This window comes from Peromyscus maniculatus, chromosome 3, assembly GCF_049852395.1.
Source record: "Peromyscus maniculatus bairdii isolate BWxNUB_F1_BW_parent chromosome 3, HU_Pman_BW_mat_3.1, whole genome shotgun sequence".
In the NCBI taxonomy this organism is placed as follows: Eukaryota; Metazoa; Chordata; class Mammalia; order Rodentia; family Cricetidae; genus Peromyscus; species Peromyscus maniculatus.
In genome coordinates, this window is record NC_134854.1 from 37,760,887 (window position 1) to 37,786,431 (window position 25,545).

At 43.0% G+C, this 25,545-nt stretch overlaps 1 protein-coding gene across 12 annotated transcripts in view; it reads left to right on the forward strand.

The window, feature by feature from the left end:
* Positions 1-25,545, forward strand: part of Magi2 (membrane associated guanylate kinase, WW and PDZ domain containing 2) — a 1,445,964-nt gene that overhangs the window by 1,418,393 nt on the left and 2,026 nt on the right. The gene's annotated exons all lie outside the window — the stretch shown is intronic.

Genomic DNA, 25,545 nt, shown 5'->3' on the forward strand with positions numbered 1-25,545 from the left:
TTCCTTTTTTAACATTGGCTTAATTTGAAGATTCCTTCATGTGGAAAATAAAGACTGCCTAAGTGAATCAGAATACTAGTTTAAAACATTGGTCTAAAACAAGGCAACTTGAATAGGGCATCCTTAAGGCTCAGATAAGTTTATAGCTAAGGGTAAAAACTATTCAAGGGCAGAATCAAGTATAAAAATGTGTTATACAAATACAGTTGTGACACTTAATAAATATGCAATTGCTAGCAGTGTGGGTTGGGAAAATGTCTTTAGATAGGAAAAAGAAAATTTGGACATTTTCTACATGGTGGATTTTCTCTGTTGTGAAAGATTTATTGACCTTTTGCATAAGTATCATACAGCTCTCATTATCAGCCCCAAAGTAGAAAATGGTATTTGAAAAGAGAAATAGTGGCATATTTCATGGGCCAAAGGACCATATGATCTTAGTGTGAACATCTCATTGCCAGGAGCACAAGGGTGTGGAAAATTACAGATATAAATTCTGAAGCACATCGGTGTTCAGTGAGATCCTGGGCACTTCGAGGTCTCATTTTCCCCTTCTGAACTAAATAAGAAAACATTGAGACATCCTTGTAATGCTTGGGAAGAAGCATTGCAATGATAGTTCTGCTCTTCCAGGTATATTCTTAGAGGATGTCATCTAGTACAGTAAGACAAACAGCATCCTTAGAACTGGTGAGTTTTTGTCAGGTTCAATAGATGTCCCCACCCACACCCACAGATAGGGGCGGGGACATGGTGTTAAAGACTGTCAGTGCTGTCCTACAACCACAGAACACCATGGAATTGGGATTCTCTCTGCAGCCATTTGTTACAGGAAAGAGCAGGTTACGGATGTGAGCACGAAGCCCTCCGCAGAGACTTACAGTGGAAGAGCCTATCAGAGAGGGGTTCAGGCAGGAATAGCCGGAGCTAGCCCAGGGAGGAGTGCTGAGGTGGAAACCAGAAGCAGAGAGCTTCAGCCACAGGCCTAGGCCCTTCCTGCTCTCGGCCAGAAAGGATTTAATCTGCTCCCCCCATCTCCGCACTTATCTCTCATTTGCAGTGGTCTCTCCCAGGAGAAGCCTGTGCTGATCAAGCTAGGAATTCAGAGGTGACTGTGAGGTGACTTCTCGTCTTTTATCTCACAGGTCTTTCTTTCTGTATGTTTCATGCATGGTCTGTCCTTCAAATACAGGTGGCACATCACAGGTCTGGAAGCAAAATCTTGAAGCTGCTGTTTGTTCTTTCATTTGGTTTCAGTTCCCCAGAGTTTCCTGTATTTATTGAAAATCCCCCTGGAACGATTTAAGGCCAAGAACAGACATTTATTTTCAGGCTCATCCTTAAATGGATGGAGACTGAGACGTACCACTCCTCTGCACCAAATTCAGGGAAGTCCAGTGCACCTGGCTGTAAGAGCTCAAACAAGGTATTAGTACGGGGAACTAGAAGACACCAAAATTGTGTCTTTTCAGGGTAGTGAGAAAAGCTAGCAGTCCCCCTAGGGAGGGTTAGAAAGGCTAGCAGAAACAGGATCTTCCCAACACATAAGAAGGAAAAACCAGAGAGCCCACCCTTGACTTCTGACCAGCAGAGGAAGCGGAGGAATCGAGGCACAAACGGCAAGGTGGATGGCAAGGTCATCATTAGAAAATTCAAGGAAGTTCGGGAGCCTTAGATAGGCTGCTACGCCATTACTGGTGCTATTCCACGAGAGGCGATCCTGTTGTTTCCTCCCCCAGGAAGTTCCCTGCCCCAGGACAGCAGAGCCAGACACATGTATTCAAGGAAGGAGTCCTATGTCCCATTTTAATGGCCTTTCTTAGCTGCTCGTGGGATAATCCAATCATCCTGACTGACTGTTCCTTTGTTAAGATAAGACACATAGAATACATAGCCATGAAGGACAGTCTGCAACTCCGTGTAAGAAATGGCCGTTCTCGAAGAGTCCCTATCAAACGTCCCTCTGGTAGTGTGACTTTAGTCTATATACGACATAGATCTATAAGCAACCACCTAAACACTTAGCTAGTCATCCTGGGTGATTAAGCTATGTCATATTGCTGATAAATATATTTAATGTAATAAGTCAACATGCAGTATAAGACTTTTAAATTATTCAGTCCATATATATTTTCATTAAGGATGAACATTCTAATATCAAATTTATGATATCATCTAAGACTTAATATGGCTTAATTCTATTAATAAAAACTAATTTAGAAGTCATTATCCTTTTTAATTACAGATTTTGATTTAGATCATTCGTGATCTCCAAATCAGAAAATGGCCATCACCATTATTCCATTGGTCCAAAGCTAATGTTTTTCTTTCTTATTAGCACTTTCATAAATTACCTGGTGGGAAAGGCTGATTAAAAATAACCTCTGCAGAACTCCCAGTGTGGCCCCATGATTTGGCCATAGTTAATTCTGTCAGAAATCAGTGCAGATATTTAGCCCCAAATGAAACTGTGGGCTAATTCTGTCTCCTGTCTTCAGTGTTTAGCCTGGATAGTGCATATTGAAGACAACCTAAGCTAGACAGCCGAGCAGCCTCCTCGGCACTGTCCCAGGAGACCTCTGCTTGTTTCTTGGGCCTGACACTGGGCACATGACTATCTCTGGTTCTTTCTGGAACTGCCCTGCTTTGACACTATGTTCCTAGCTGCTCCATTGCTCAACTGTATGTTCATTTTTCAGTTTCTCTAGCTACCAGTCTGCCAGGTCTAGGGCACCAGACACCATCTGGTTCTTGACCTTGGCATTGATATGAAGGATGCAAAGCTGCCAAGTGTCCAGCAGCACGAGTGTCATGAGGCTTATGTATTAGAATGCAGTATAGGACAGAGGAGATGAGACATCATACCTCTCCCCAACTTGTTGTCCACATAGAATAGGGCTTCAGAGTCCCCTAAGTGACCCCACGGAAGGTAACTGCAGTTCACTAACAAATGAACAAAAAACTCTCAGACCTTGCTAGCTAATAAGTATGTTGCCATAGTCACTAAACACCTTCAATTACAAGAAAAACCAGCTTATTTCACAGTGAAGCCAAAATATAGACAAACTGTACTTCACCCATCTCTGGCTCCAGTTCCAGAAGCTGTTGAGCCCAATGGAAAAGAATAAAAAATAAACAAACAAAAACTGCAGTAGCCAGAGGTGAACTGACTCTGCAGCTGCCCAGGGAGCCCTGGAGGGTTTTCCCTCATACTGCCTGACATGTTAAGAATGGCAGGAAGTGAGTTTCAGACAAGTGTAGACATCAGTACCACAGCTCTTTTCTTTTCAAGAGCCCTCAGTGCAGTCTGTATCTTGAGAGAGTTGGTCAAAGAAATGGCCAAGCAGGAAGGTCAAGGGACCTTAAGGAGTTGACTCAGTTTTTATTCATCTAATGCATATCAATTTAAAGGCTAAGGCACTTTGATTTGCTTCCTCGCTTTGTCAAAAGAGCTGCACAGTTGTAAATGAAGTTAAAAGTCCAGCTCTGATTAGCTGAATCTTCAGGTCTCAAATGGAGGCAAAGAGGGCCGATCCCACATGTGTGCACAAACACGAAATTGTTGACTGGAACACCACAATTTCAGAACAGCGTCATTATTCAGATACATTAACACAAAAATGTATTTCTAAGTATTTTCCTATATCTTTACATCACTCCGTGTGCAAGTCTATTAAAGTATTCAACAACATGCACCATATCTATTTCTTTAGTTGTCCTTTTCTTGCCCTAGAATGTCAACTCTACAAGGTCAAAAAGAGAAGGTTCTAAATCCTGTTATGTTCCCAGTGGCTAGCACATCACTCTGCCTTGAGGATGGGAATACTATACTCACCGTCTGAATAAAGGAGTGAATAAGTAAATTGAAGAAGAAATAAGGGCTGTTGCTCTCTTCTATACCTTTGCCTCTTCAATTTTTATTCTTCCTTCCACCCGAAATGCCTGAGTCTTTTTCATTCACATTTGGCCTTAATTCCCACTTGTATCAAAAGATGACACTAAAGTCCTTTGTATGGTCACCTTGGACATTGCCATTGATTCGGTGGTTACTGCAGTTGGAGTCCCTATCTGCTACCTGCTTTGCATGCACACGCGCACACACACACTGAGAGAGAGAGAGAGAGAGAGAGAGAGAGAGAGAGAGAGAGAGAATGTACAAATTTTAATGTAAATTTTTAAACATTAAACATGGCTCATCTTGTCCAACAGAAGGAGTCTGGAGTGTCTAAGATATGTTAACACTATTGGGGACAGTCCATAAGTCTCTGTTAGCCTGCACGTGGAATGGCAGTGATAATTAATAATCAATATATCTTGTTCATGACTATGCAAGAGGGAGGAAGAAAAAGGTCTCTGCCTTAGCCCTGCACACACAAGTGCATGCAAACACACACATGCGCGCGCGCGCGTGCGCACACACGCGCGCACACACACGCACACACACACACACACACACTTCTAAAATGTTTCCACTTAGAAATAACTGATGGCACACCTATAAAGAGAAGTTTGGATTCTGAAAGGGGAACATTAATAGAATTGTAAAGTTAGGGACAAGAAATCGTGTTATTTTAATAGAAGTTCCCCCATAAAATAATAGAATAGAGATCCTTGTAATAGAGATGCATTGGAGCAAAAATCATACCTTCTCCTATTTACCTTAAATCAAGCTACCCTGGCAAGATGAAAGAATGAGAAGAATGAGCTTGACCTTGAAAGGGATAAGATTTACACACAAGTACCGACCTGATGCAGTCACTGGTTTCTGCATTTGCTTTCAGTTAAGAGGTTTTTTTTGGGGGGGGGCGTGGAATAAGCTGAGTAATGATATCAAAAGTGCATTCTTCTAACTTGTGGGGGCTCAGACCTATACCTTCTAATGTTTATAACTATTTCCTCTTGGCATACTGTGGACACATTCCCTGTATCCCAGGGGAAAATGTTGCCAAAAATAAAAGATGGAGTGATCTTCACTCATCCTGAGCAAACAACAATGTGAAATGTTGACCGTAAAGACATTGGCCATGCAGCCATTAAAAATTCTTTGACTTGCTTGAGTCATTCAAGCTTAAATGCTAAAAAGGAGGAAGGTACTGACAAGCCATCCTCCGAGACACCTTGTACTCAGAATCCAGTTTTGGCAGTAATTTCAAGTGGACATAAACAAAGATTGTGCTCAATATTTCCACCCCCCCAGAGATCAAGAGGCCAGCTGTTCTTCTAAAACTTAAAACAGATCCTAGTGACACCTTCTCTTATACACTAACGCCAGTACACAGTTCCAGAGAGCTCATCGCACTGTGCAGCAGTCTTCCCAGCCCAAATTGCACACAGAACAGGGCCATTGAGCAACAGCCTTTTATAGCAATTTCAGTTTTGAAAACACATTGTCTAAGTAATAGTTTTAATAGTTGAGCCTTTTCTCAGCAAATGATATAAGTAAGAAAAATCCTTTGCTCTGTATTTGTATAAAGCTTTCTCTAAGTGTTCCCTATGAGACAATTTTATAAGGGAGGTGGTGGAAGTGGTTAACATTTAGCAGTTATGAAACGAAGGTCTGTAGAGATGGAATGGTTCACCCAAAGGTCTCAGAGGTAGTAAGCAATAGACAATGTACTTGAACCCAACTTCTGGCCTCCAAGGATGCGGTTCTTTCCACCTCATTATGTCCTGCTGGCCTGATTCAAAAGCTTGCTTCAGGGGATGCTGGTGTCCCAGCGTGGTGTCTCTGTTGAGGTATTGCTGAAGCTCCAGTCTCAGGTTCTGGCAATGGTGTTAGCCAGCTCCATTGTACAAAAGCAGATATTGCCGGTTTTCATACTTTGCATCTGTACATAGCTGACGCATGTGGGATAATTCCATGAGACTTAATCCAAGTGAGTCCTTTAGAGGGCCTCCAGGGAACTGGCCCTTTTTTGGACAGCCACCAATAACAACTTAATTGTGCACTGGCTCCGTGAATGTGCGCCAGGCACTCCACAGGATGCCTTCATTTACTGAGCTCATTCACATCTCATAAGGACTCAGAGGGACAGCAACTATCAGCCTTTCCCTTTGCTTGGAGAAGAAAGGTCTGCAAGTTTTGGGGACTTGCCCTGTTGGGGAAGATGATCAGGGAGCAGAAGCTGTGGATTCATAGTCCAAACATTTAACCCTGCACACTACAGTAGGCCCATGCCTTCCTATCAGATGTGCAGAATTCAAGCACACTGTCACAGAGCAGTAGCCAACTTGCCTTGGCTCTGGGCCTTAAAAGTAAGACATGTCTGAATGACTGAAAAGAGATGTCGGTTTAGTACTTTGAAACTATCACATTGTGCCGGGCGGTGGTGGCGCACGCCTTTAATCCCAGCACTCGGGAGGCAGAGGCAGGTGGATCTCTGTGAGTTCGAGGCCAGCCTGGGCTAGAGTGGGATCCAGGACAGGAACCAAAACTGCACAGAGAAACCCTGTCTGGATAATTCATCAAACATGGGAGTAGAGCTGAAGAGCGGACTCCTCAACCACCAGGAACTAAAGTGGAGCCCTTCCGATGCTTACTCTTCAGGGTCAACCTTCCTCTCAGAGAGGAGGAAAGAATCAAGAGAGCATATCATACTGTTTGAAGTCAGAAGGAGAACTTTGGAGCCCATGTCTCCAATATTCACAGGTTCTTGAAACATGGAACCATTTTTGGCCTTTGAAAAGAGCTCGTGCTTGAGCTGGGTGTGGTGATGCATGCCTGTAACCCCAGCACTTGGGAGGTCGAGGCAGGAGGATCAGGACTCCAGGATCACCTTTGGCTGCATAGCAAGGACGAGGCCAGCCTGGGCTACGTGGAGCCACGTTTAGAAAGGAGAGAAAGAAAATGTCCCTAGGAAAAAGATCAGTCTCACTAGACTTCTGTTCTCCTCTGGTCTCCAATGCCCTATAGTCCCTGGCCTGTGGGAGTCTCACGGATGTTGTTTCCTCCATGCCTGACCCTGCTTTGACCCCCAGGTAGCTCTTTGAGTAGAAGCTAGAGGAGGGCAGGAAAGCTTACTTAAAGAAAATGATTTAAAGGAGCTACCCAAGGACCAGCAGCTGTGGGGGCTGGAGGCTCTGATCTCAGCCCACCAGCTGCCTCTCAAAGTGCTAGTGTCCTGTGTGGTAAGGGCCAGGATGGGCAAGCTGACCACAGGCCTGGCAGGAGCAGCCTCTTTCACCCTGCTGCCTTGTCCAGCAAGTCTCTGAGTCAGCATTCTTGGTGCGGTTTGTCTTTCCATCAGAGCTCTCTTTAAAGTATGTGGCTCCAGATGAGAAGCACACATGGTCTCTGGGACTAAAACAAAAGCATTCTGAGTCACCTTTCTCTCCTCCCACTCCGACACACCCAGAGCAGTCATCCATGTAGCCAACGGACCCATCTGTGACATAAGGGAGAGCAGTGAGCCTTCTGCAAACTGCTGGTGGTCCACCTTGTGTGGACAGGAGCAGCAACAGCTTATCCTGGGCCTTGGAAGTCACCTAGTACCCCTGCACAGACAACTTAGCAAAAGATCTCCAACACCTCCCCCAGTTAGCATCTCTTATATAAGCATAAGCCAGGCTAGGGATCTCTTACCAGTCTAGGCCCACCAAGACAACCTGGTGAGGTGACCTGGCCAACACAGGCAAAGGGAAGGACAGTTGTGTGATTGGAAGTCACCAGGGGTCACTTGGCTGCTTAAGTCCTGCTTACTTCCAGCGTGACCCGGCAGTAAGTCACATGTCCCCCCACTGTGTTCATTTGGAAAATATATACAAAAACAGTCCCCATCCACCAGCCGCAGTGGAGTGATACAATATGTCTCCAGAATGCTCTAGCCAAAGAGGTCTATTTGCACCCATTATTATTACTGATAATGACTTCCCTGGTTGAATCTACATTAGAACCGTGGTGGGACTGGAAGCTGCCCGCAGATTGACACCCCTGTGCACCAATGTGAGGATTAATCTCTCAGTGCACAGCTCAGTATCAGCAGGTCACTTGGCGGCTCATCCTTCAGAACCACAGACTTGGAAGGCAAGTTTGAGGTGGCAGAGGAGCAGTGGGGTAGAGCACATGCAGAGGTGAGGCAGAGGAATCCACAGTGCCTTGGTTACCCATGCCCTGGGTCCTGCAGGCCTCAGGCTGAGCAGTGATGAACAGAGGCTATTGCTCTTGGAAACCACTCACATCTGTCAAGCAATTCCTCTAGTTCATTTGTTTCCAGCACCTTTGAGTCCCTCTGGCATAATCACCGTACCTTTTGTCAACACAAAGTGATTGTTTAAACGACTCAATCAGATCATGCCATGGGCTACTATTTCCATTTATTATGATTTATTGCCTGTTTAGCACCAAAGTGCCAGGCACATTCAACAGAAGACACACTTGAAAATGCTTTTCCTTTCTGCTCTGGAGGTCCTCAGAATAACAGCAGCCCGCTGGAGGAAAGGAAAGATTATCCACGCTGCCGAGGGTCAGTGACTAAGGACAACTAGAGAAGGAGGTTTAATTTTCCAGTTGACAAAGAACAGAATTCTTCTGTTGTGACTGGTCCTTCAGCTGACCTAGAACACAGTAGTGTAATTAAAGAGAGGGCACTCCTGGCTTTCACAAACTTAGGAAGCCATTTGTCATGGCTATGTGAAAGCACGGAAGGCAGAGTCCGACATCTGTGTCTTCTGTCTCCTGCACTGACCCTCCACACTGGCACTTTAGTGGCTGGATAAATGGTTATTTAATTGAGTCATGCTTGAAAGACCCAACTACTTATTTTTCTTATTAATAATAACATGTGCAATTTAGGATCTGAGGTTGGGGTTGGGGTGAGGGTTGCTGTAACTCTGGTCAGTTATTTTGTGTGTGGGTGGAGATATGGGTATGGAGCATGTATGCATAAGTTTAGGAGAAGGCATGTGTGTGTGTGCAAGGCAGAGGTTAATAATGGGGTCTTTCCTCAACCCCTCTCCACTTTTGTTTTATTTTTTAAGATTTACTGATGTGTTTATGTGTGAGCTTATGTGCACAGCATGCATGCCAGAGTCCATGGAGACCAGAAGAGGGCATCAGATACCCTGGAACTAGAGTTACAGGTGGATGTGAGCCACCTGATACGAGTGCAGGGAACCGATCCTGGGTCCTCTGCAAGACAAGCATTCTCAAGCTCTGAGCCATTTCCGCAGCCTCCTCCACCTTCAATCTCTCACTGAACCTGAGGCTCATCACCTGAGCTTCAGGAATCTCCCTGTTTCCAGCCCAGGGTTCACATCATTTTTAAGTCTTGCTTGTGGTAGTGTCAGCAAAAGAAAGGAGAAGCCAGATGCTAGCTGCAGTGTCTGGCCCAGCTGGAAAATCTCAGCAATGGGTTGCTTGTTACAACAATAGCTCACTGACTAAGATAAGTTTCTTTTAATCTCATAAGGGAATGTCAGAATCATCTGTATAATTTACAAAGCACATAGCATGGGTACCTCCCTCACCAGTGACAGCTGAGATTGTGGAGGCATGGTTTCCACAATCCTGCTCTGAATGTCTTCTTGGTGCTGATGATAATACAGTAGGAGTTATTCTGAGTTAAGAAGCCCACTAAATAAAAAAAAAACATGCTTTCTTTGGAGCTTAGAAATAAAAATTGGCTGGTGAAGCATAGACTTTCTCACTTTTTGTTGTTGGTGGTGGTCTTTTTGTTTGTTTGGTTTGGTTTTTCCAGACAAGGTTTCTCTGTATATCCCTGGTTATCCTGGAACTCACTCTGTGTCAGGCTGTCTCAAACTCACAGAGATCCGCCTGCCTCTGCCTCCCGAGTGCTGGGATTAAAGGTGTGCACCACCTCTGCCCAGCAACTTTCTCAGTCTTCACGGACTCATCACTCATTCAGGACCCTAGGCAGCACGCTGGTCCCAACTCTCCATTCTTTCCTCAGCTTCAGTCCAGCTGTCCCCTACTGCTCACAGGATAATCTGACCACTACCAAGTCGTTCAGAAGACAGCTAGTGCCTTCAGTTTTAATGGTCTTGTGAACTCATGGGGAATGTGCTCAAACACGGATTCTCAATCAGGAGGCCAGAGGCATGAAGGAGGGGAGGCTGAGAATCTGCATTTCCTGAAAGTGCCCCAAAGATGTCACCCAGGAGGTGATACTCGGAGAACCAAGAGTTTAGAAATTCATAGAGAATTTTTCCTACAAATCTTATACAATACATTTTTACATTTTTAAATTTGATAATACAGTACCATAATAAAGTTTAGCTAAACCTGCTGTTTCTAACACCAAATGATATCTTGTAGTTATGGATACATACACAACCACGACTATATGTGTATATATACACATACATATATGTGTTTGAAATACACACATATTCTCAAACATACAGGCTCTTAATAATAATTAAGAGTTAATAATTAAAAGCAGGCTGTGGTCCTGCTTTCCAGAAACATGAACAGCAGTCTCTGGCTGATTCATTTGGTTTTGGTTTCTGTGGTCCAGGTTAGACCGTGTGTGCTGTGCAAGTGCTCTACCACAGAGCTACACCCCAACACTCTCTTCAAATCCTGAGTCACCCAGACTGGCCTTAAACTCGTGAAGCTCCTACCTCAGATATATATCCACTCTTCTTTTGACTAATTTTTAAATGGTAAGATGTGTCTTTCTGATCGAATCTGTATTCTAGGAAAGGGAGACATGTTTACTTAAGATTTCATTACAGTTAACATAACAGAAACACAGAGGAAAAAGAAAACAGGAAACAGCCACTATATAAAAGGTAGGAAGAGATGCTTATGCTTCTCTGAGGAGGTAACAATGAAGATCAAGGGTGTGCTACTGATTAAAATACACTACTTACACATACATACACATGCACATACACACACTATGTGCCAATATAAGATAGAAAACTCCTCTTTCTAAAGTCAGGCAAACTCACTGCCTTTTCCCCTCTACCCAGCTGGCATAATGATTGCTTATCTAAAGGGATAAAGAGAATAGATGATTCTTAAATGGTCTCACCAGATACATGTGAACCTGTTTATCCTCCAACCTGTATTCCCCATCGTAGTTACGATGCTCCTGCCCACTGCCATATGAGCTGAAATCCTGAGAGTCTCGGGCCCCCTGCCTTACTCCCAGATGTCTACAACTCTCCCGTGCTTCCTGCCCTGCCCGGCACACCTCTCACCTGTACAGCATGCCCCATGGCCCCTGCCTGGTAACCTCTACATCAGTGGTCCTGCGTGGTCTTTCAGGCCAGTGATCCAACACTTGTCCTTGATGGCCAGGCTTCAAGTCTCCAGGGCTTTGCTAACACCTGAATAATGGACCTCACAGTTCCATGCTCTACAGAGGAGACCCCACCACTGCTTCATCTCCTGTCATGTCACACCTCGACTGGGAGTGTTAACGAAAAGCTTGATTTTAGTGTAAAAAGAAAGATGGTTGGTGTATCTCTTTGCCTGCTGTTTGCAAGAAACCACTTGAAAGAAAAGTTAATCAAGATGAGAGAGATTATTTTCCTGCAAGATAAAATTGTAACCAGCTTACTCTTCACTTCAGACCATCTCCTAGGGGAGACCCTCTGGAGCCCCAGAATGAAGTTACACTGCATGAGATGCTTCTGTAGTGCTTTCTCTTTTAGCTTTCCTTTTGTGGCATGCTTCACTCAATACCACTTGGCCACATCTGCCTCTTACAGTAAGCCCCATAACACCAAGGACATCACTTTACCCATGCCCAGTTCTTAAGAGCTGACTCCATATATTACTTTCAACAGAGTAGGTATTCAATTTTAATTAACTACAAGATTAATCATATTTCTCCATCTGAAGAGTGATCATACTTCTGCCTGCTGATACCAATAAAACGAAAAGAAACTCCCTTTGTTGTTCAAAAAGCATCTAAAATGGCATGATGCTCCAATAGAAATAACACACATTTAATATGTTTTAACTGGAGTATAATTTATTTGTCAATATCAGTGGATTGACTCACCCATTTAGATAAGGAGGAGAAATGTGCCCTTATCCTCCTGTTTAGAAGCCTCCTGACTCTCCACTGTCTAGGGTGAAGTTCTTAACTCCCCACCCACCTTCCAAGACTCTTGGTGGTTGTTGCTTCATGTGCGTTCACAGCACACTGTGAGCTCTGCACTGCAGATGGCACTTCTGTCCTACTCTGTCTAACAGGCTGTTACTGTCCTTCCAAACACACTCAAGCTTCCCTTGAATCCCTACAGTTCTCCCTACCTACTCTGCACACTCCATCCCTGCTCCGAGGAGCCCCAGACTCTGAAACAGGACACTGAGGCCTAGAAGGCACCAAGTGTGTCTTACTCACCTCCCCAGGGCCTCGTCAAAATCTGCAGAGTATGTTTCACAGAGATACTTGGATCTGGTCACTTTTCACCAACCAAATCCAAGCACTGCATGTCCTGCCTGAGCCTCCACAGCCACGTCCCGACCAGACTCGATTCCATCCACAATCTAGTCTGCATGCAGCAGCCACACTGGCCTCTCTACTTGCTTCCAGGCAGTGCACAACACAGTGCCTTTCATTGTGATATTTAATCCAAACATGGATAGCATTGTATTTTGATCACATTTGCTTCCATCCACGGTCCTCCCTTGGACCCCCACCCTGTGCCCTTCCTCCTCCCAGACAGTCTCCCTTCTGCTTTTCTGTAAAATGCATAGGAAGATAGATAGATTAGACAGACAGATTAGAGAGATGATAGCTAAATTGATTGATTGATTCTGCATAAGAGAAAAGATGCACAATTTGTCTTGAGTAATGGGGGAACCATTACTCAATCTTCTGTTCCACTCTCCCTTCTTTAGACCATTTTATCCCTATAGTCACTTTTCTACTTTGATGTCATTTTTTATCTAGATTTTTGCATATAAGAGAAAATATGTAACATTTGTTTTTCTAAGTCTAGTTTACTGTGCTTAGCATGATTTCCAATTCCATCCTTGACCCCACAAATAACATAATTTCATCCTACTTTATGGATCTCTCTCTCCTTCTCCCTCTCCCTCCCTCCCTCCCTCCCTCTCCCTCTCTCTCTCTCTCTCTCTCTCTCTCTCTCTCTCTCTCTCTCTCTCTCTCTCACACACACACACACACACACACACACACACACACACACACGCACACACAGCATATTTTCTCTAACCATTCATGTGATGATGAACATCTAGAATGGTCCTACATCTTGGCTATTGTGAGTACAGCAATAAATATGGACGTGTCAGTATCTCTGTGGTGTGCACTGAGATTCCTTTGGGTAATCCAGGAGTAGAATAGCTAGATCATATCATAATTCCATTTGTTTAGAAAAGCCTCCATACTGATTTATATGTTGTCTCCACTAGTTTCAATTCCCTAGACAGTAAATAAAGGTTCTATCCCCTACATACTACACACACACACACACACACACACACACACACACACACACACACCATGCACATGTGTGCACATCCTCACCAGCATTTGTCTTGTTTGTTTGTTTGTTTGTTTGTTTGTTGATAGCCAGACTAACTGGGGTAAAATGGAATCAGCATTTTCCTGATGGCCAAGGATGTAGAATATCTTTTTGTGTACTTACTGGTAATTTGTATTTTTCCTGAGAACCCTCTGTTCAACTGTTTATCAGTTGGCTGGTTTTCCCTCTGATGACTGTTTTCTCTGCTGTGTCCATTGCCGGTCCATACCAACTGGAGTCCTTACCAAGTCCTTCAGACGTCTATGTCTTGAAGTACTTTCCCTACTTAGTCCTCTGGCAGTTTCAGAGATTCGGGTCATAAAGTCTTTGATCCATTTGAAGTCGTGCAGGTGAAGATGAGGCGCTAGTTTCATTTTCCTGGAGTAACTATCCATTTGTTGAAGATGCTGTCTTTTCTATGATGTGTATTTTTGGCATCTTTGTTAAAAATAAAGTAGCTCTCTATGGGCTTATTTCTAGGTCCTCTATTCTATTCCATTTGTTTATATGTCCATCTTTGTACCAAAATCACACTATTTTGTTACTGTGGCTCTGTAGTATGATTTGAAATCAAGTATTATTCCTTCAGCATTGTTCTTTTAGCTCAGAATTGCTTTGGCCACGGGGTGCCTTCTATGCTTCCCTGAGAATGTTAGGATTTTTTCCTAGATCAATGAAGAATATCATTGGGACTTTAATTCTGGCAATTTTTGACCTTGAAATTCTTTCCATCTTCTAATATCTTCTTAAATTGTGTGTGTGTGTGCGCGCGTGTGCATGTGCGTGTGTGTGTGTGTGTGTGTGTGTGTGTGTGCACTTTTGTGTTGTGTCTGAAGGTTCATATCAGACTTTCTATCAGTACCTATTTGCATATTAATTTTCTGTCTCTTGTACTACCATGGAAAGGTCCATGAAGATAGAAAGGCTACCATTTGCAGAGTCCATTTTCAGTGTACAGAACTCTGTAACATAAAAAGCAGAGGCTGAATTTGTTTAATTTAAAAAGTAAGGTGAATAGAGAAGCTGGGAACTGGGTCAAGGGATAGGGAAGAAAAGAAAAGCTTTAAAAAAGATAACGCTGGTGGGGCTGAAGAAACGGTGCGACCGGGAAGACCACTGGGGCTCTTCCCGAAAACTGGGGTTCCATTCCTAGCACTTATGTAGAGGTAGGTGTACATCTGCCTGAAAATCCAGTTTCAGGGAAGCAGATGCCCTCCTCTGGCTTCCTTGGGCACTACATGCACACATTATACAAACATGCAGGTAAAACATGCATAAACAAAAAGAAGAAAAGGAGAAAGAATAAATAACAAAGCTAGCTATAGACTAAGTTTTAGGAAGGTCTCGCTAAGATGTGGTACTGAGCTTGCATAGTCTGGCTCTAGACAAAAGGCTTTGCTTCCGCTGCCTTTCTTCCCTTTTAAACACTCCAAAATATCTAAGAGAGGGGCACCCTCTTTGCGTTCTGTGGTCAAATCGACAGAGAATCACCTGTTGCATCCCACTGTGGGATTGCCCCTAAAAGTGACCTAATCTTGCTCCTGAATTCTGTCCATGAACGATTCACTGAGGAGCCAAAAGCCTCCTAAGGAAGATTATTTGAGGACCTCTGGAGGTGGGTGTAAGTTTAGCTAGAGTTGGGCATCTATCCTGTGAGTAACTCACTCTGCTTCCATCTCTGGCAAGATGTAGCTATGATTGGTTACCATCAGTTCTTGTACCCAAACAAAAAGGCACCTGTGATTGATAATTTTTAGTTCTCTGCCACTTCAGACAGGGCAATATTTCTGTGATGAAGAACATGGTACTTGAAAGGCTTTGAGATTAAAAGTACCTTCTAAAGATTGAAGTAAAACCTCTTTAATTCAGAATCTTCTAACTCCACAAACTCAGAATTTATCATCAATTTCAATGGGCTGAAACTTATTTTGGTCTGTGGTAAACGACACGGAAGGAAGTTACTAAGCAAAATAGTGGGAGAAACATTAGCAAAGGTGACATCTGAGTCCTTCACCTGCCTTCAAAAAGGTTTTCACACTATTGTTTTTCTCATTTTTAAAAACTGAGATGTAATTCCATACAGTAAAACTGGCTCTTTTCATGTACATCTGTGAGGTATTTTTCAAAACTACATAAAATTATATTATCACATGTGTAATCCCAGCACTTAGGAGGCAGAGGCAAAAGGATCAAGAGCTCAATGTCATTCTCAGTTACGTAGCAAGTTCAAGGATGGACTGAGTTATCTGAGACTTGTATCAAAAACAATAGTAAGCAATAAACAGTCATTGTAATTGTGAACTCTCAACTACCATGGCTGACTGTACCAAGTCTGCAAAGAGTGGACCCATCAATGGTGTCAGGCTGAGATGGGGGAGGACTAGGGAGCCCTACTTCACTGCTGAAATATTTCCTACTAATAGATTCAGGGAAAGAAGAAGTCATTGACTTCATACGTGTACCCACCAGTGACCCCACTGGACTTTAATGGCTAGTCCCCAGCCAGTGATCACGCAGATTCTCCTGTTTAAATTAAGTGGGTCATCAAACAAAACCAAACATCATAAATGAGGGTGGGAAGGGACGGGAGGAGGGGTTGACGGAGGTGAGAGACAGATGAAAGGGTGGGGAGGAAACAGTAACCATTATGCATTGTGGACATGAATGAAACAGTCAAAGACGTAACAATTAGTAATAACTTTAAAGCAACAAAATAACTATTATATTATCACTGTCATGAACCAAATGCAGAACAGTCCCACAGCCTCTAACATCACCCCGGTCCCATGTCCACCAGAGTCAAGCTCCTCCCACACACAGCTCCAGGGAACCTCCACTGAGCTTGCCTGTTTGAGAATATTCAATAAATGTCCGTTATATACTCGATCACCTTCTGAATCAGGTGTTCTTTTTTCATTTAACATAATGCATCTGAGATCCACTTGTGTTTTGGGGTGTATGGCTACTTTGCTTCATTTCATAGCTGAATAATATCCCACTGTGCTCATCCATTTACCAGTTGATGGACAGCTGGGCTGTTTCATTGCTGGTAAAATTCACCATAAAAATATAAGTCACAATAAAAATCCACACAAAGGTTTTTATGTGAATATAAGTTTTTATCATACTGAGACAAATCAATTGGATGATAAACAAATGTTTAACTTTTTAGGAAACTGCCAGACTATTTTCTCAAGTAGCTATTCATTTCCAGTCACAATGCAGGGAAGGTCAGCAGCCATGATTTCAGTCAGTCACTGTTGCTTAGTTCCAACCGCAATGTAGGGACCCAACTGCTTCTCCTTAAAGTTCTGTCACCGTCTACTAATGGCATTGACCACCTTTTCATGTGCTTATCTGCTACCCATATACCATCCTGGTAATGGGCCAATTGGCAATTGGCACCTTTTCCTCACTTTAAAAACCTAGGTCTGAGCTATCAGTTTGATAGCTAGTACATGTATGTGTGAGCATCACATTCCATAGAGCTCACTTCATTTGATCTTCACAGTCTGGGAGGGAAGTAAAATAGGTTTTACTCCATGTTGCCGGGAGAAACAGAGGCTGAGGATGGTTATGTGGCTTGCTGAGTTCACACCATGAGACAGAACTGGAGCCAGAAGCAAGGCTTCCCAGTTCACACTCTCCACAAGTTGCTGAGTTAACTCCTGTCTACCTTCCCTGCCCTGTGGCCACTTTTCTGACCAATTCCCAGCTCCAGCAAAATTCTGCCATGCTTCACCTTCCTTCTCTGGAGCCCAGTCCAGCTAATGCTTAGGGGATGTTCTAGTAATCAAGTGTCCCCTGACTTTCAGAGATTTTTTTTTAAAGTCAGAGTCTTTCTTCATACTGTAGGCTGGCACAAAACTGGCTTCAAACTGGCTGCCATCCTTCTGCCTCAGCCTCCCAAGTGCTGTAATTCCAGGCATAAGCCACTCCACCGGGTGATTAGGATTTTGTTGTTGTTGTTGGTGGTGGTGGTAGGTTGGTTGGTTGGTTTGTTTTTGCATTTTAAGTAGCATTGGAAGACATTATCTCTTTCTGGACTGCATTTACTGTTTAGAAAGATGAGAATAGAGTCAAGGTTTGGCCATAGGCTCTGGATTATAGAGTCATTTGCCCCATTCTCACTTATGAGCTTAGTGGTTCTGGCCAATTTCTTGATTTAAGCTCTAGTTCTCTAACCAGTGGGGGAGGGATAACAGCGCCATAGTTCTCAGAACTGCTGTGGGAATTTCAAGCTGACATATGTGATACGCACAGCCAAGCACCAGCTCCTATGAAGCATTCACTGGCTAGCAGTTCCATCCTTAGATACCCTGACCCACCCTGAGGACTGCCTTTCTGCTCTGGAGGAACTCAAGGGGTGCCTTGATTCACTTTTTTTTTTTTTTTTTTTTTTTTTTTTGGTTTTTCGAGACAGGGTTTCTCTGTGTAGCTTTGCGCCTTTCCTGGAACTCACTTGGTAGCCCAGGCTGGCCTCGAACTCACAGAGATCCACCTGGCTCTGCCTCCCGAGTGCTGGGATTAAAGGCGTGCGCCACCACCGCCCGGCTGCCTTGATTCACTTTTAATATGGGTGTAAACATGAAGCTTCAATACCCAAGCACAGCCACTTAAAAGTTACAATGTTATAATACCCAGTGACAACCCCCCATAGTGAAGTTACAATGTTATAACACAGGGGACACCCCCCATAGTGAAGTTACAGTGTTATAACACCCAGTGGACACCCCCCCATAGTGAAATTACAATGTTATAACACACAGTGGACACCCCAGTAGTGAAGTTACAATGTTATAACACACAGTGGACACCCCCCATAGTGAAGTTACAATGTTATAACACACAGTGGACATCCCCCATAGTGAAGTTACAGTGTTATAACACACAGTGGACACCCCCCATAGTGAAGTTACAATGTTATAACACACAGTGGACATCCCCCATAGTGAAGTTACAGTGTTATAACACACAGTGGACACCCTAGTAGTGAATTTACAATGTTATAACACACAGTGGATACCCCAATAGTGAAGTTACAGGGTAATAACACACAGTGGACACCCCCATAGTGAAGTTACAATGTTATAACACACAGTGGACACCCCCATAGTGAAGTTACAGTGTTATAACACACAGTGGACACCCCAGTAGTGAAGTTACAATGTTATAACACCCAGTGGACACCCCAGTAGTGAAGGCCGTAACAATAGCTCCCAACTGGAAACAGTGCTTTAGAAAGAGTAGAAATACAACAGAATAATTAATTTGTTCAGAAAATATTAACATACATATTTTCTATTTATATTTTGTTACAAAAACTAATGGTTGAACGGATCCAAATGAACCTATATGGTTTGAACACCATCCTTGCAAAGCTTTTTTTTTTTTAAACCAAACAGCTTTGTATTGCTGACCTTAATTATATTTCTATTTTCTCTAATATTCTAAATTAGAAGCAAATGGATTCTGGTACAGCCACATCTGTATTCTTTAACCCTAGCCACCTGTAGTGTATATCAAGAAGTAGTTCCAAATCCATGCATCACTTTGCAGGACAACTTTAGCCAGTTAGAAGTAAAAGAATTTTTGCCTCAAAATCAGTGTTTCTAATATCAAACATGAGTGTTTGCAACTCAATCCTAGCCCAAGGAGTGGCTGTAAGAGTATTTTTAAATATGTAGCATTATCATCCCTACCTCCAAAAGATCTAAGTTTATTGTCTGTTGAATACTGCCCATATTTCCAGCATTTTCACAGCTCAGTGCTCTAACCCTAATGACTGTCTGAGTCCAGTGTTCAGATAAATGACATTTCAGAGTCCCCATTAGGAAAGCAATAGATCTGCTGCTGACAGCCACTTCAGATGGAGTCTCTGTTCATTGCTCCAGAAGAACAGACGAGTCCCCATTTCTCAATAAGAACCAGAGATAGCACAGGCATCGAGCAGCAGTGTTTAATGGTCAGGAAGCCATTCAGCACCCTTCTCCATTACCTATGGGCTGTGCAGCCTTCAACAAGTCACTGGACCTCCATTTATCAGTTTCCCTCTCTGTGGAATGTGTCCGTTTGTGTGTATGCAGTGAGTTCAGTTCAAGGTGTCTGGCACCTCAGCCAGTGTGCCAAAACCAGTGTTCTTACTGATGTTAGTAGTAGTAACAAGCAGTAGTGATGTTACTATTATCCTCCTGAGCATCCTGAGCTAAAAGGCATGGCCTGGGTCTGAGCTGGGTACCAAAGAGCAATGTAGGAACCCAGGAATTTAGAAGGAACCCACGTGAAGCAGGAACAGATGACAGGTTCTCTTTCTCCCACCATAATCTCTGGGCCCCTTTTGTGAGTCCCCCACCTTAGTCCTCAGCAAAGGTTACCATCAACTCTTCTTTGACTTGTAGTCAAAACTCTGCCACTGAGATATATCTCCAGCATCCTTCCTTTATCTGAATTGTGCGTTCAACTGTACAGATTTTTTACTGAAGGTAAGAGGCATCTGGGAAAACAGATATTGTTTGCTACAACAAGCAGTGTCTTCCTAGCAGGCCAGATCCTTGGTTACTATAGCTTTGGTGATAATTCATTAAACAAGATGTTGATGTATATAAGAGGTTTACAAGAGGGTTTTAGTGTGTGCGTGCAAGCATTCCTGTGGAGATCACAAGATAGCATTGTGGAGTTGGTTCTCGTCTTCCACCTTTACACCATCTCCAAGCATGAACTCAGGTCTCCAGGTATACACAGCAAACACTTTTCCCTGCCAGCCATCTCACCAGCCCAAGGAGATTTTTTTTTAAATGTCAGCATATAAAGTGAAATTTAATTTGTTAATATTGCTGAGCTCCTACAATATAATTTAAGAGACCATATATTTTTAACTCAAAAATAACCATGTGTACATAATCTGTGTTATATATAAAATGTATACTTAAGCATCAATTGGTTTGTGCTGTGGATATGTTCTATGTGCTGTGAATGTGTTGCTCTGATTGGTTGATAAATAAAATGCTGATTGGCCAGTAGCCAGGCAGGAAGTATAGGTGAGACAGAGAAGAGAATTATGGGAACAGGAAGGCTGAGTCAGGAGTTGCCAGCCAGGCACAGAGGAAGCGAGATATAAAAGTACTGGTAAGCCACAAGCCACGTGGCAACTTATAGATTAATAGAAATGGGTTAATTTAAGATATAAGAACATATAGCAAGAAGCCTGCCACGGCCACACAGTAAGTAAGTAATATAAGTCTCTCTGTGTTTACTTGGATCCAAGCAGCCGGCCACAGGGCTGCAGGAGCTGAACAGAACCAGGAAAGCTTTAGCTACAGGTTTGTGTTCTAGAAGAGATGAGAACTTGATAAAAATGAAAATAGGAAGGGTAAGAAATGTGATCCTAACTTAAGATGGGGACCTGTTTCTCTCACAATGTAGTTTAAGACATTTGGATCTATTTTATCTGTGGGCTCTTCAGAACATTCCAAAGTACAATAGTCAATGGTGCAGGGACAAAACCTGTCAAGCAGTTGATGAGATTAAGGAGGAAAGGACATCTGTAAAGTTTCAAGGGAAATAACTGCCCTTGGAACCAGAGCTTCTGCCTTCCCCTCTCCATAATCAGCCAGCAGGAAAGTGAAGAACTGTTCCCAGCATGCTCTCTGTTGCTCGCTTCCCTCCTCCATCACCCTTCCACCAGACCTATTTTCTCTCTGACATTGCCATCTTCCCTCTCAAAACAGAACAAACTCACTCTAGACAGATTATACTTTAAATGTGACTCTTTTGCCCTGAAGCATTTTTTCTAGTACAATTTGGTTTCAGACCTTCTCTTTCTATTTGTGGAGCAGATTTTTCATTCCCTTATCAAATATTCATCAAGCACTCATATTTTGTGTCAAGCACAAAAATCACAAGTTTTTTGTGTTAAGCCCACCGTGATGAACAAGACCAGTGTGGTCATCATCTTCATGATATGTACAACTAGTATTTGAGACTGATGTCATCCAGTAAACAGTAAACCTATGTAAGTACTATGAGAATATAAAACCAGATGCTGTTTGAAGAGTCATGTTTGCTATATATTGGAGCTCTCTGGAATAACAGTCAAGAGTCATGAAGGGTAGAGGAGAACCCTCCAGTGTGAGCAGCTAGGAGGAGAGCCTTCTGCAGCAGGCAGGGAGGTTGACAAGAGCATCCCCAAATGAGCTACTAAGCAGAGAGCAATTGGGGGCAGGGGTGAATGGAGATGAAGCTGTTGAAAATGTCAGGACCCAGATTCTGCAGGCTTTTGTAGACTCTGCTAATCATGTGGGTTGTAATCTAAGAGCAGTGAAAATCTACTGAGAATTTAAGTAAGAACTGACATGATCCAACTTGTTTATCAAAGATACTGTCACATATGTTATGTGGAAAGTCACTGGAGTTGCTCAAGCATGGAAACAAAGAAGAGTGGCTTATGGCAATGGCTCAGGTGACATGGATTTCTGCAGCTCCTCTGTCTAAAACAATGTCCCCTGCTCAGTGCCTGAAACCAAACTGGCTTCCTCATGCCAAATCAATTCCTTGCACAGACAGGTGGTGGTTGGTGCTGGTTCACCATCTACTACACTTCTCTGAACAGTGCTGACAGTGATTTTTGAAATTGAGAATTTCTATATTCTCACCAAAGGAATATGTCCACTTGTGGCCTTTTTTTTTTTGGTTTTTCAAGACAGGGTTTTTCTGTGTAGCTTTGCACCTTTCCTGGAACTTGATTTGGAAACCAGGCTGGCCTCGAACTCACAGAGATCTGCCTGGCTCTGCCTCCCGAGTGCTGGGATCAAAGGCATGCACCACCACCGCCCGGCTCTTGTGGCCTCTTAATGTGATCATCTTGATCATCCTTTATTAGCTGCATCCTTCGAGGGACTGCCCCGTATCTTGAGTTACAGTGGTAAAAGAGAAGGTACAGTTGCTACAGCCCACTTGTATTTGAAGGCAAGACTAATAAAACAGATGCATTGAATTTGTGAGATAAGAGAAGGAAAGGGATCCAATGATACTGTGCAATTACAGCACCATCTACCATGGAGAGACAATGGGGAGGAATGGATCACAGCTTGGGAGGGGAGGTTCTGGTTTTCTAGTTGAGGTATTGAAGATGGCAAAACATTTTTCAAGGAGAGATATCAAGAAGGCAGATGGATAAACCAGCATAGAATCATCGGGTAGGAGAGCGCTCAACAGGAACACTGGAAACTGCATACAAGCTTTACAGATGGGAGAGCATGTCCAGGAGAGACTATGGTGGGGGGAACTACCGAAGACTAACACCCCAATAAGGTCACAGAAAAGGGGTAGAGTGAGGAGCAGGAGACTGGGATGTCATGAAGCTATGGGTCCAGTTTGTCTATGGAAATACTTTCTGTGTGAGAATGTGGTATATGAAGGTGAATACACAGAGGTATCCTCTGGATTTGATGCAAAAGTATCACTGAGTTGGGTGTGGTCGGAGAGCAAACACTAATGAAGCAAATTTGGTTCTAGCCAGTGTAGCTGGGACAGTGTTTGGACAGAGCAGCTGCAGAAATCCCAGAAGGCCTGTTGTGGCTGGTTTCAACTTTGTAGGATGCACCCCTGTTACATATCCTGTTGGAACATCACAGAGAAGATGCAGTGGAAACATGTTCCTCAACCACTTCATAAATGTGCATGATCATGTACCCTAGCCTGTACAGGGCACATCATCACATACCCAGCTTGTGCCAGGTCCACAATCACATATCTTAGCCTGTTCCCAGGTACAAGAAATAAAGAAAGAAGGAGGGGGAAAAAAAAAGAAAAAGGAAAACAAAAACAAAAAACATGGTCTAAACAAATCAGGCCATGGAATTACGAATCAAATTACTAAATCTGAATAATTCTTTCATTGTACACCATGATGTCATGAACTTTAAAGTTTGAAAGATTAGAGAAGGGGTCTTCCTGTCCCTAACTCATCTCACCTTGGTGCTGTAGGTGACAGGTCAAGGCATACAAAAGTGTTGTCCATTGAGGTGCCTATGGAGTTCCAAAAGCTCATGCCTGCGTGGGTACTGCATGTCCAGCCCAGAACTATAGAGCTCCTTTACTCAGAAATTAAAAATATGCACATATATAGATTCCTACCTCTGAAATATTTTACTTTATACACAGTTAATTTTAATTTCTGATTAATTTTCTTTATAGGAAGTAGCTTAGAGCACAAAAACTCTTAGTTTCTCCTTCAGTTTTAATCACTTATTAAAAATCTCTTGAAAAATCTTTTTATACTAAGATTTGTAAATAAACCCATCTTTAGCTTATCACAGGGAGAGTTATTGGAGATAGGAAAGAATAGAAGGAAACTGAATAAGGCCGACTAATGACAGCTGCTTCCATGTGTGAATTAACTTTTTCACGGTCTGAAGAGAGCTCTCCTGTTGAGTCCCACACATGCGGTTGATGAGATTTGGAGGACAACTGCTAAGTACTCTGGTGGGTGACAGGCCGGTTCCTCCACAGTGGGTTTGCCTCACAAGCTTTGCCTTATCTGCATGGCAGCTGGGTGGGACAATTTTCTCAGTCAGTAAAAGGGGTAAAGAAACCCCAAATGTTACTCTTGGGTGGCATTCTGTAATTTTGGTCAAGCTACTTAACCTCCTCTCTGCTTCAACTCCTTCTTTAGGAAATGGTATAAATAATGTCAACCTTCTCCCTGTGTCTCAGAAGTAATTTAAGGCCAGCTAATTGCCTCTACCACATGTGATGTAATGCAGGGAAGAGCTGTTAACATGAAACATCATTGCCATGGTCCCGGTCAGAATGGCTATTGCACAAACTACCCCAGGTCTTTTGAATGGTGTGTTTAACTGCTCAAGGCAACATTTTCCTATATTGGCAAGGTGCCACTTTCTACTGAACTTTGATTTTTAACACTAGCCCACAGTAGGACATATTGCCATTTGCACTGAACACAGCCACTAATTCCATATTATTCCTAAAGCAACCAAGGATTCTTGGTTTATGATGTGAAACTATTCACAGATACCAGTTTGTGGAGAGAAGGAAGATAACACTGTGCCCAGAATAACCTGTTCAGATTTCACATCAAAGGAGAAACTTTTTACAGCTAACTTGGTATTTTAAAGGTGGCCAGATTGTTGGGGAAAATATCAGCTCCATTATTCTCTTTTTCTCCTCATCTAAGTCACTATTAGAAGTGCTATATAAAAATTCTCAACTTTTATAACAAAGCAGACTCGTGGTATGTGTGGACTGGATACACACAAGAATCCTTGATGACCTCTGACCGGTTACAGAGGTCAGAATGGAATCACATCCTAAGGCTGATGGGGGGGGGGGGCGTGGGGAGGAGGCTCCCTTAGCTACTAGTGGAGAAAGATCACCAGCTACCCAGAATTCAATATGAATGTGGTTTCTCTCTCACTCCCGCTCATACACCAATTCCTTAGAGAAAATTACATTCTAGAACGATATTACAAAACCTGAGGGTTTTCAAAGGTCATGAGACATATTCCTCACAAATATCAAGGGTTCCTGTATTAGATTTCCCTGCTTTATTTTTGCCTTAGGGTAAAGAAATTCAAGGGGAATGTTATTGTTCGTGGTGGTAACTAACTCATCTTTGATTTCTCACACATCTGTTCCCTACTTGACTTCTGGCCAGCGATTTGTTTTAAGTCATTTCTTAGAACACATACATATGTTGTAAGTTGTTCAATCCTTTTTGGAAGTAAACGGAGTACATCCTCAATGGATGTTGAAGCTAGGCTTTCTTAGCTAGCTTCAGCATCTTAGTTTATCTTAGTCTAGGAGCCATCCCTGTTAAAACTACCAAAAAGAAAAAAGAAAAATCAAAAACAATGATTTTCTTTTTAAGGCAAGAGAGCAATGATAATTTTCAGATGAATCAATCCAAATCCCAAAATTATCAGGCAGTTGCTGAGAATTGTGCTTTGAGCGACACCTAATGGTTGAGAAAAATCACTCTCCGACTCCTTTGAAGAGGGCTCAGAATTGTGTCTTAAATCCTGGCTCTTACCCATCTTCCTCAGAATCCCGGGGTGC